Here is an 11,713-nt window from a genome sequence, read left to right as displayed (position 1 = left end):
CCCCAGCAGACAACTCTGGGGGGAGGGCACCTAGAGGGCTTGGAGAGTCATGAGGGCCAAGCTGAGGATTCTGGGCTCCTGCAGGTCTCCCAGGCCCACATGCACACGGGACTCCAGCTCCTTCCACTTCTCTGTTCATGCCCTGTATGTGCCTCTAGGTCTGGCCCCCGCCCCACCCCTCACACACACCCTACACCTTCACTGCAGGAAAGTTGCCTGTGTCTTAGGCCAAGAGCTAGAAGGCTCAGCGTTGTTGAGACCACAGGAAACCAGTTCTCTGGAAGGATCCACAACTTCTGTGGTTGTGAAAAGGAGACACATCTCACTGCTTGGGCCCTGTTGCCCTTGTTTTCCTAACGCTTGAGATTCCTCTCCCTCCACACATTTGCCTCCTCCAAGCTCCCCTCACTCCATGCCAGGCTGCTGAGGGTGCAGTGATGACTGAACCACTATCCTAGGCCCTGGGGCTCAGAGCCCAGTTAGAAGACAAGATGCATCAACAAGGGAGAGGTTTTGGGCTCACTCCTCTCTCTGGAGATGCTGTTCTCAGCCTTGCAGGACGGGATCCCAGCATCCTGCTCTGACTTCACTGGAAACAAGGGGGAAAGAGCTCCACCATGGGGAGCCGAGTGATTCCCAGGAGAGATCCCCAAGATCTCTCCATTGAGGTAGAACAAGTACAGGATTGGAGGGGAGCCCCTCTGGGCCTCACAGAGGAGCTGCACCATGTCCCGCACAGCAGGGTCAGCAGACCCGTGGTGCAGGGTGAGCACAGGACGGGACACAGGAGCTGGGACGCACATGGGGTGGGAAGCTCAGCCTGACCACCCAGGACCCTGGCTCCTTCCTCTCCTGGGGACCCTTCCGACAACTTCTCTCCTCCCAGGAGGTCCCACTGCCTGATGCCCAGACCCTTGGGGGCGTCGCCACTCCCTCACACATTTACCCTGCACTCTGACCTCCAGCTGGGGGCTCTGCTTCTGGGCCTGGCCACCCTCAGGGGCCATCTCACACCAGTAAAGCCCAGAGTACCCCTTTTCGACTCCTGGGATGCAGAGTTCTGGGTGAGGGCCCCTGTCCTGCAAGGTGTGGCTGTCCTTGTGGAAAGAGAAGAGGAGCCTTGAGGCTGACCTGAGGGGGTGCAGCTTTGCCTGACATCTCAGGGTCACCAGGCTACCCTCTCGGGGCTCCGGAGAGGGGGCGGCACTCAGCACAGGAGGTGGAAACAGTTCTGGGGAGATGCAGGCCCAGGGCTTAGGAGGGGAGTCCCGGATGATGAAGCCCCAGGAGGCTGAGGCCTGAGCTTCTACTCATCCCAGGCTGCAGCCTGGGGACCCCAATGGAAGGCAGTTTCATCCCCAGGACCTGTCCTCTTGTCCTTACCCACAAGCTCTGAAAGTGACTCCCACACAGCCAGACCCTTCTGGAATCTTGGAAGTCAGAGGCAGAGGGGTCCTTTGAGGTCGTCTAGTCCACAGAGGGGAAGGGTGAACCTGGACTGGTCCAGGCTCTTCCCAGTGCCCCTCTCCCAGGAATCTCCCCATTCCTTCCCCTGGCTCCATATGTGCCCCATGGTGGGGAGATTGGGGTATTGAGACAACATCTTGGGAAACCTCGGGGCCCCACACATTGGCCCAGCATGAAGGGCAGCCAGAGACAGGGGTCCTGTCCAGAGAGCTACTGACCTCTAGAGATGGGACCCCTGAGAGGCACCTCCTGCCCCACAAACTCCCAAGCTGGTGACTCACCTTGGACTTGAACCATGGCAGTCTCTGAAGTTGGTGTGAATATCTGTGGAATATACATCACCTGCCCAGTGCAGCTGTACTGGCCACAGCTCTGCACTGTTGCTGCTCCCATGGACAGAGTCTGTTTTTCCTTAGAGAAATGAAGGAACTTTCCATCTCTGTAGAACTTCACCTGAGACAGTGGTGTATTCTTCCATCCCTGACATCACAGAGTCAGGGCATCTCCTTCAAACACAAGATTTGGCCAGGCTTGGAGGTATAGACAGGTTGCAAGACAAAGGGACAGGGCAGCCCTGGAGCTGCAGGTCCCATCGGTCACTTCTCTCCCTCTGTCCCCCAGTCTAAGGCCTCTGCTGGGGATGGAGGCCCTTGGATGGCACCTGTGCAGTGCCACTGTCTCCAGTCCTTCATGCTGAACAGAGAAGGGCAGGACCTGGACTTCCTTTCCTCCCTCTCCTCCCTTTCCTTCTTCTTTCCTTCCTCTTCTCTTTCCATGTGCCTCTATCCTTTCCCTTTTCTTCTCCCTTTTTGTCTCTCCCTGATCCTACCATATATTGGGTTTTCCTCCCCATCGACATGTTTGATTCCAGTTGGAATCATCCCAATTATATAGCTATCTTATTCCTCCTGAACAAATTCCAATTTCTTCACACTTCACATGCTGCCTCAGTCTAGGTTGACTCAATAGTCCCCACCTCCAGTGACAGCTCCAGGTCCGGACCTGTGAGAATCCAGGGATTGAAGGAGCCTGATCTGGCTCGCTCCTACCTTCCTCCTTAAAGGCTCCCAGAGGTCCGGACTCCATTGGTGCCCCACACCAATACCAATCCCCAGCAGGGGTTTCAGTTTCCACCCCAACTATGCAGGGCCCTGTCCTGTCTGTTCTCATCCTGAACTTAAGTTCTCTGCCCTGACTGGGCAGGACAAGGGTCTCTCCCCAGGTGTGGAATCTCCCACAGGTCAGGTAGCCTCAAGAGCCAAAAGCCATGGCTGGGAGTCAGGCCTGAGGATCATGACAAAAGATGCAGAAATGGGATTCATGGAAGAGTTCCCTTCTCATTCCCATTATGAGCAAGAAGAACACAGGTGTAATCAGCCTCTTCCTGGACCATAGGCACCTTCTATCACTCCTGGAACTTATGAGGCTCACAAGGTCCCTGAGCACAGGCCCAGGTGCTCAAACCTGGTTTCTCTATTACCACCAACCACAGAGCACTTGGGTTTCCAAGTGTGGTCTGAACTCCTTCCCCAAGCAGTAACATAGATAACTCCCTGGGAGTCTCAATACTCAGATGTATGTCAGTTCTCATCTCTTTAACAAAGGTACGGATTCAATGGAAGGCAGAGAAGCAGAATTTATTTGTTATTCATTCATTGACTTATTCATTCATCAATCATCTATTGAGTACCTCTACATGCCAGGCCTTCAGTGTCTGTGTGTGTGTGTGTGTGTGTGTGTGTGTAATATGCTGGTTCACAGTGTAGAAGGCAAGAAAAGAGACAAAGTGTTACAAGTGTGACAGAGGGGGCAGAGAGAGAAACTGCTTAGTTCTACCTGGGGAGGACACCCAAAGAGGTGAGGTCGCCTTGACCTTCATCTTGAAAGATAAGTATTCAGTATAAGGGAGATGTAGGAAGAGGCTGTTTCAAGATGTAGCCACGTGAGCAAGGACACAGCCAGGAGTAGTCTGGGAACTGGTGGAGTGTGGCATGCCTGGAGAGATAGACTGTGAAGAGGGTATGCTAAGAAGTAAGCCTGGGGAGGTAGTAATCAGATGAACTCAAACTATACAAGAGCAGTTGGAAAGGAAAGGAGGGATTTGAAATTGGGAGTAATTGAATCAAACTTGCATTCGAGATCTGATGGCTGCCAAGTAAAGAATGATCAGAACGGGGTGAGAAAAAGACAGTGAGCCTATTGCAATTGCCTGGGCGAGCGAGAGGTGTCAGCTGAAACAATGGCAGTGAGGTGGAAAGGAGGGCATAGATCCGAGTGACACTAAGGAGGTAGGATCTATAAGACTTGATGATACAGACTTGAAGATTTGATGGGGGGCAAGGGGCAAAGGAGAGGGAGGAATTCAGGATAATAGGAAATTGAGGACAAGACATTGATCTGTAGGAAAATGTAAGTTAAAATGGTCCATCTTCAAATGAGATGTTCTTGGCATGGCCAGGTGGAGATATCCCTCAGTTCAGAGCCTATATGTAACTTCAGGGTCCATTCTGGGCTGGAGATAGAGACTTGGGAGTCATTTACATTTGGTGGTGATTGAAGCCAGCTGTGTGGATGGAGCACTCCAGAACTCAAGGAAGGAGTATAGATTGTAGTGTGTGTGTCTGTGTGTGTGTGTGTGTGTGTAAGTTGTTTTACCCTTTTGCTTTTTATATATAAAGAATATCTATATTATATATATGGCTTAAAATAGCACAAGGGTTAAAAACAACTAAGATGTTTATTAATAAGGAATTTGCGAAATAAATTACGGTCCAGCCATATAATGAAATATAATGTAGCTATGAGAAAGAACAAGGTAGATCCATAAATACCTATATGGAATGAGCCCAAGATAAAGTGTTAGTGAAAACACTAAAAGCAACATGTGAAACCATGTGTACAGTGCACCTCCATTTGTATATAAAAAGAAACACGCATACATATTCACACACATATGTATGCTTGCATATGCATATAAAATGTTTAGAATGTAAGGGAAGACTGGGTAACCAACTCATGGGCTGGGGTGAGTTTGAAACAATTTTTACAATGCGCTTCTTTGTTCTTTTTTTAAAAATTTAATGTTTTTACCATATTCATATATATGTTTCAATTAAAACGCTAGATTAAATAAAATATTCCAATCTTCGTTATTTCCCCATATAGCTTTTAATAAACCTCTCTTTCTTGAAGTTACCTGAGAATGGATCCATTCCTTGAAACTGAAGATTCTAAGGAACTGGGTTTCTCAGTATACAGTGGGAATGGTGGGAGGAGGTAAAGAGTAGAAGACAGTATCAAGAATCCAGAGCCCAGCACAGTAGTGCACAGCTGTAGTCCTAACTACTCAAATTCCTTGAGCCCAGGAGTTTGAGTCCAGCCTGGGCAACATATTGAGACCCCCATCTCGAAAGAAAGAAAGAAAGAAAAAAAAGAAGGAAGGAAGGAAGGAAGGAAGGAAGGAAGGAAGGAAGGAAGGAAGGAAGGAAGGAAGGAAGGAAGGAAGGAAGGAAGGAAGGAGAAAGAAAGAAAGAAGAAAAAAAGAAAGAAAGAAAGAAAAGAAAGAAAGAAAGAAAGAAAGAAAGAAAGAAAGAAAGAAAGAAAGAAAGAAAGAAAGAAAGAAAGAAAGAAAGAAAGAAAGAAAGAAAGAAAGAAAGAAAGAAAGAAAGAAAGAAGGAAGGAAGGAAGGAAGGAAGGAAGGAAGGAAGGAAGGAAGGAAGGAAGGAAGGAAGGAAGGAAGGAAGGAAAAAGAGAAGAGAAAAGAAAGAGAAAGGAGATTGTAGCTAGGGGAAGAGTAGGTGAAAAGTTGAACAATGTGACCGGGAAGATTTCCTAATCTCACCAGAGTCTGGCTCTACCTTAAGGTAGGTAGATGGACAAGTGTAGCCACCTGGGTCACAGATGCTAAGATGACATCCAGACAGGTCAGGAATTAAGAAGAAAGGCAGATGAGGAAGGATAAACTGTATCTTAGAAGACAGATTCCTGGCACTCTTTTCTACGTTTCCTTTTTGCTTTCTCTAGTCCTGCATTTTTGTTGAAGGCAGAAGATTAGAGAGAGAGAGACAAAGAATGGCTGAGCTGACATCCTTGTTCCCAGTCTGAGTTCCCAGGTAGTACTGGAAGACGTGAGGTTAGCAGATGTAATCTTTACTTTGGGAGAAAAAGAAGAGTTTTCTGCTAGAAGTTGATTCTTGTCTCTTTTTTACCCTCCTCCCACACCATCTCCCCAGTTATAGAAAAGATTAGTCATGTCCCTGCAGGATTAGCTCCCCATAGGGCCAGTGACAGCATCCTTCAGCTACTGCTGGTAGGGCTAGGACTTCACTTGGTAGAGAAGCCTGGTGTAAATGGAAGAAAATGACCAAAGAAAAGTGGAAGGTGACCAGGCATAGATGTTTGCCACCAGGAACTGGGGAGGGAAAGGACCCTGAGGCTTTCTCGCCTAGATCCAGAGCACAGCCCTGTGCAGACAGGCACAGAAACCAGAGCTCAGGAAGATGGACCCAGCCATCTACACCTCAGCCAGACAGCTGTCCCCTCAGACAGACATGTCCAAACAGCCCGAGTGGTCAGAATGGGACATGAACACAGGTGTACTCATGGAGACATGCAGGAACATGAGATCAAAGGCTCGCCAAACTTTCCATCACAGGGACCTGCCATGGGGAAAAGGGAGGGGGTGAGACTGGATAATAAGGACCTTCTGACAGAAAGAGTGGTTAGAAGTGGGACTGGTGTGTACAGAAGGATCTGTGGCCTTTCGTCCTCCCTCTTCCTACATAGATTTGAAAACCGCCAGCCCCCACCACTGCCCCACCCCACCAGGTCATAGTTCCTATTAAGTTCCACAGGAACATTTCTGTGCTGCATCCTGGCCATCCTGGCTTTAGGGTCTCCACAGAGTAAGCCCATGTCATACCCTCCCCACTTCAGGAGGAACAAGACAAAAGGGCCAGGTGAGGCCTCAGTGACAACCACGTCTTCCTCCAAGAAGCAGCAGGCAGGACAAGACTTAGGGGTGGGAGAGGGGGGCAGGGGTGGGGAACTTCATAAAGGAGACCTTGACTTTGGTGTTGTTAGGCAAAAGGTGGCTCTTTAGACAGGACTCCAGATCTGATGAGGTGAATCTTAGGCACATAGGAAGATTTCCTAATCTCTCCAGGACCTGGCTCTACCTTAAGGTAGGTAGATGGACAAATGTAGCCACCTGGGTCACAGATGCTAAGATGGCATCCAGACAGGCCAGCAACTAAGAAGGGAGACAGATGAGGATGCATAAATTGTATCTTATAAGACAGATTCCTGGCACTCTTTTCTTATTTAAATTTCTCTTTTGTTTTCCCTAGTCTTTAATAAAAACTTGACTGAAGGTACCAAAGTGTGTTGAAGTGGAAGCAAAGTTCTCCAAAGTCCAGCATGGTAGACATCAGTGGTGGTAACCAAGGACAGACCCCAAGGCAAGGTGAACCTCAAAAATGGAACCTCAAGTCTATACAGCCCAGCTGCCCTCCCCACCAGAAGGTCCTTGTTCCAGCCCAACATCAGTGCTTCTCAGTTTGGTTACTAGAAACGAAGGAAGAATTTCCTTGCAAAAATATAGACAGAGCAGTCCCTGGCTTTCTCCTCTTGCAGGAAGGAGGGATTCTCCCATTCCATACCATCTTTCCCCTACACTGGCCCCAGAAATACTTAATTCGACTATGTGAAAATAAAGATTGTTTTTGGCCTGAGGGCATAGGGATCCATTTATCCTTATTCTTTATGAGGCACTGAATTAGCTTCGTATGTTATTAAATGTGTCTCCTCAACGTTGTGGGCATTGTTTCATTTTAACTTCTATTTGGTGATGTTCAGTTTTCTGAATGTGTGGATCACTTAGCATGAGCAGAAAACCTTGCAAAATTGGTGTGGGTAAGGAAAGGTTATAATAATGGCTACAAAGCAGGAGGAGCATCGGGCTACCTAAGTGGTACGGTTTGAGTTGTTTTGGGAAAGCCCTTCTCAATCACCTCTCTAGGACACCACCCCAACGCACATGAAATTCTGCTGATGTCTATTTGGTTGCCACTATATTCCCCAAGTTCTTTTAATATGCAAACACTGGTAGGAAAATAAGAAGAAAACACATCATATCTCTGTTTAGAAACTGGTCTAAGATGTTTATAAATGTTCAGAAAAAAAAATGTAAATCTCCTTAGGTAAGCAGGCTTAGATGAAACTATGAGCTCATGTTGGCAAATGTGCAAGCTTTAGCATCTAAGCCAAGTGCTTTAAATCAATCTGAGCTTCAAAAGGCAATAGTTAAAAGTCAAAGTATGGTAGACAAAGAAATATTTTCTTGACTGGAAGAGATCCATGGATGACCTAGAGAAAATAATGTAAGGCAATCTTTTTTTTTTACTTTAATTCAACTCAAGATGTACTTAATTCTACTATATGTAAGGCACTGTGGTAAGTAAAACTGAGGCCACAGAGTTGCATAAAACAGTTCTGTCCCCAGACAGTCTAGCCATGCAGGACAAAACATGTATGGAGGCACAAAGCAGAGTATCAGGTTGCTGTGAGAGTTCAAAGAAGGGAGATGGCCCATCCTGTTGGAGGTCTCACCGATAGCATTGAGAAGGGATTTGGAGACAGCCATAAATTAATTAACTGTACATGAAGGAACTGGCTCAGAGACTGAAAATCACAGGATGTTTTAGGAAACTTTGGGTGGTCAGGTCTGGATGGAGCACAGAATCGGAGCGGGGGGTTCGAGGAAAATTAGGGTGGGGGAGAAGATTGGGATGCTCTGAGCAAAACCAAGGCAAAGGAAGTTTAAGGCCAATCAGCAACGTGTGTCTTCCATCTTTTTCCTTTTCTTCTACTGTGGAGGGTTCATCCCTCTCCAGTCGACAGAACGATGATTCTGAACACACTCCCAGGAGGGGCTTCTGGACTGCAGGCACCTCTCCACGGTGGACTGTGCCCTTGGACCTGCTCCTGTTGGGGGGACTCGCCTTCTCATCTGGCTCAGTGCCCATCCTCCTGAGAACCCTCTTCCCAGCCTCTTCCCCTCCACCACATCCCCTGATGCCCTCCACCAGCCGTGTACCTTTCGTTCCTTTACCTCATGGCTGAAAGTGACTGGTGGTAGAAAGGCACCCAACCTCCCTGCCCAAGTGCCCGCCCACTTCCTCCACTGATGGGCAACAGAGATCCCTGAGGAGCAAGGGCTAAAGTGGGTTTAATTTCACCTCATGTCAGAATTCAGCCCACTTAATGCTTACTGTCACTCTACTTTTTGTTTGTTTGTTTTTTATTTTTTGAGATGGAGTTTCAACCTTGTTGCCCAGCCTGGAGTGCAATGGCGTGATCTCAGCTCACCGCAACCTCTGCCTCCCGGGTTCAAGTGATTCTCCTGCCTCAGCCTCCTGAGTAGCTGGGATTACAGGCATGTGCCACCACACCAGGCTAATTTTATATTTTTAGTAGAGATGAGGTTTCTCCATGTTGGTCAGGCTGGTCTCGAACTCCCAACCTCAGATGATCCACCCGCCTCAGCCTCCCAAAGTGCTGGAATCACAGGCGTGAGTCACCATGCCCAACCTTCCTACTGTTCACTCTCTAATGCTTTCCACGCTCTCTTCCATCACACTCTGCATGTTGGCGTCTCTTGGACCCACCTGACTTTCTTTGTGTCACACAGTGGAAGCAGAACTCACAGGAAGGAGAAGCCTGCCTACACTAAGGGACCAGTGCTCTCGATGTGTGAGAGAGTAGTGGAGGCAGCACATCTCTTACCTTCTGTGGTGGGCTGAATCGTGGCCCCCAAAATTCCTACGTTGCAGCCCCGATCCCCGTATCTCGGAATATTTGGAGACAGGGTATTTTAAGGGGTAATCAATTTAAAATAAGGCCATTAGGGTGGGCCCGAATCCATTCTGATTGGTGTTCTTTTAAGAAAAGGAAACCAGGACACAGATGCACATAGAGGGAAGACTGTGTGGAGACACAAAGAGAAGACAGCCGTCTCCAAGCCAAGGAGGGAGGCCTCAGAAGAAACCAATCCTGCTGATCTTTGAGTTTAGACTTCCAGCCTCCAGATATATGAGGAAATTAATTTCTGTTGTTTAAGCCACCTGGTCTGTGCCATGTGTTACAGTAGCCTGAGCTGACTCCTGCATCTGCCAAGCCTGTGATGTCCTCAAAAAGAGCGGAGGACAACTTCTGGCCCCAACCAAGAAAGGAGCAAGGGCAGCAACCTCACAAGCCAGAAGGGAAACAGCCTTCCCAGACCAGGGGGTGCTGGCAAACAAGGCTAGGTCCTCTTTCCCATCTGCTTTCCATTCTTCTGTGACTGCCTTAGAGCAGACTGTGCTGCTGCAGGCATCTCTGTGCTGGCAGGGAGTGTGCTCAGGTCTCCCTTAAAGAGAACCTGGTGCAAGAAGCCTCCAGCCTCCTGCTGCTGTATTTTGGATGTGCTGGGTGTTCACACTGCCCCAGGCTGCTCCCGGCCAATGACTGAGCACAGAGAGTGCCAGAAACAGGGCTAGAAACAGGCTACTGTGCCTGATGTGAGGACTTGCTAAGAGGTGAGCTGTATTCTGGGACACTAAGCCTGGCAGGGACGTCCTGGAGCTGCACCGCAGTTTGAGGATCATCCTCTTCCCAGTCTGCTCTCCTTTCCCAGGTGTCTGACCTGCACTGCAGTTTGAAGTCTCTCCTGACCACTCCTGCTGCCAGCTCGTCATCCTTCACAGGTGTGGTGTTTCCCATGACACCTCTGCAGGTCTAATCTTGTCTTGGCCTCTCCTTCTCTTAACAGATCTGGCTGCCCCTAGTTGTCCTCCCTTCAATTCATCCTCCACACTGTTAGAGTCCTCCTCCTTCTAAAGTCCAGATCTGATCTTGTCACACTCTGCTTCCATTCTTTCCAAGATGTCTGTTTACTTACAAGATAAATTAGAAGTTTATGTCTCTCCAGACTCAGCCTGTGCTCAACTGTCCACTCTCTTATTCCCCACCCAAGGCCCCGTCTTGACAGCCACATGGAACTATCTACACTCTTCTAAATGTCAGTGCCACTTCACATCAAGGCCTGTGGCCATATGACTTCTCCTTTTTGGAACATCTTTCTCCATTCCCATCACCCCTTCCTGCCACACATTCACTCACTCACACACACACTTCTTCCAGTGATCTTTGAATTCCTATTAAGATCCATGCAAATGTTCCCTTCTCAGTAAAGGTTTCCTGGACACACCCAAGCAGAGGAAATCATGCCTCTCTTTGTGCTATTTTTAGCACTTACTAATATCTCTTATGACATTTATCAAACTGTCCCACAATTCTTTGTCTTTTAGGGAAGCCTTTAGGGTAAGCATAAAGTCATTTTTGTATCTCCAACACTAGCATGTACATCGTGTAATGTTAAGTGTGTCTATATGTGTACATATGCATACACACACATGTGTATGAAACATAACAACATGGCCGGGCGTGGTGGCTCACACCTGTAATCCCAGCACTCTGGGAAGCCAAGGCGGACGGATCACGAGGTCAAGAGATGGAGACCATCCTGAACAACATGGTAAAACTACGTCTCTACTGAAAATACAAAAATTAGCCGGGTATGGTGGCAAGTGCCTGTAGCCCCAACTACTTGGGAGGCTGAGGCAGGAGAATCGCTTGAACCCTGGAGGTGGAGGTTGCAGTGAGCTGAGATTGCATCACTGCACTCCAGCCTGGCGACAGAGTGAAACTGCATCTCAAAAAAAAAAAAAAAGAAAAGAAAAAGAAAAAGAAAAGAAAAGTAAAAAGAAATATAATGACATTAGAGTTTCTAGCTTCTATCCCAATATCTTGGCCATTCATTAGCACCCTGGCTAGGCTCCTCTCTTATCAACTTACCCTCATGACCAGCTTCTGCCTCCTGTTCCCATCAGAGGAGGTTTAAGGCCAATTAGTAATATGTGTCTTCCATCCTTTTTCTTTTCTTCTACTGTGGAGGGTTCATCACAGTACTTCCATCAGTTCACCAGAGATGGAAGTGGCATCCACCTGTGCCTCTTCATCTGTTGGGTGGAATGCAACATATATGATAGGTGGGTATTGAGTGGCCCTGGACTGGAGTCACAATCACTGATTATGTGCTGGAAGTCAGAGGGGGACAGGGAAAATCCCCCTTTCCTAGGAAAAGGGTCCTTAAGTTGCCAAGAAAAGCAAGAGATCAAATTCCCCCAAGAAGTGGATTTCTGACCAT

The 11,713-nt window shown here is 48.0% G+C and overlaps 1 pseudogene; it reads right to left on the bottom strand.

Moving 5' to 3' along the window:
• Window positions 1-465: 465 nt before the first annotated feature.
• LOC140711082 (Fc receptor-like protein 6) lies at window positions 466-7,789 on the bottom strand (annotated as a pseudogene).
• Window positions 7,790-11,713: the final 3,924 nt, after the last annotated feature.

Source organism: Chlorocebus sabaeus, unplaced genomic scaffold, assembly GCF_047675955.1.
Source record: "Chlorocebus sabaeus isolate Y175 unplaced genomic scaffold, mChlSab1.0.hap1 unalloc_scaffold_1504, whole genome shotgun sequence".
Lineage (NCBI taxonomy): Eukaryota > Metazoa > Chordata > Mammalia > Primates > Cercopithecidae > Chlorocebus > Chlorocebus sabaeus.
Note: the sequence above shows the minus strand (reverse complement) of the source record. Positions and strands in the feature narration are given on the sequence as shown.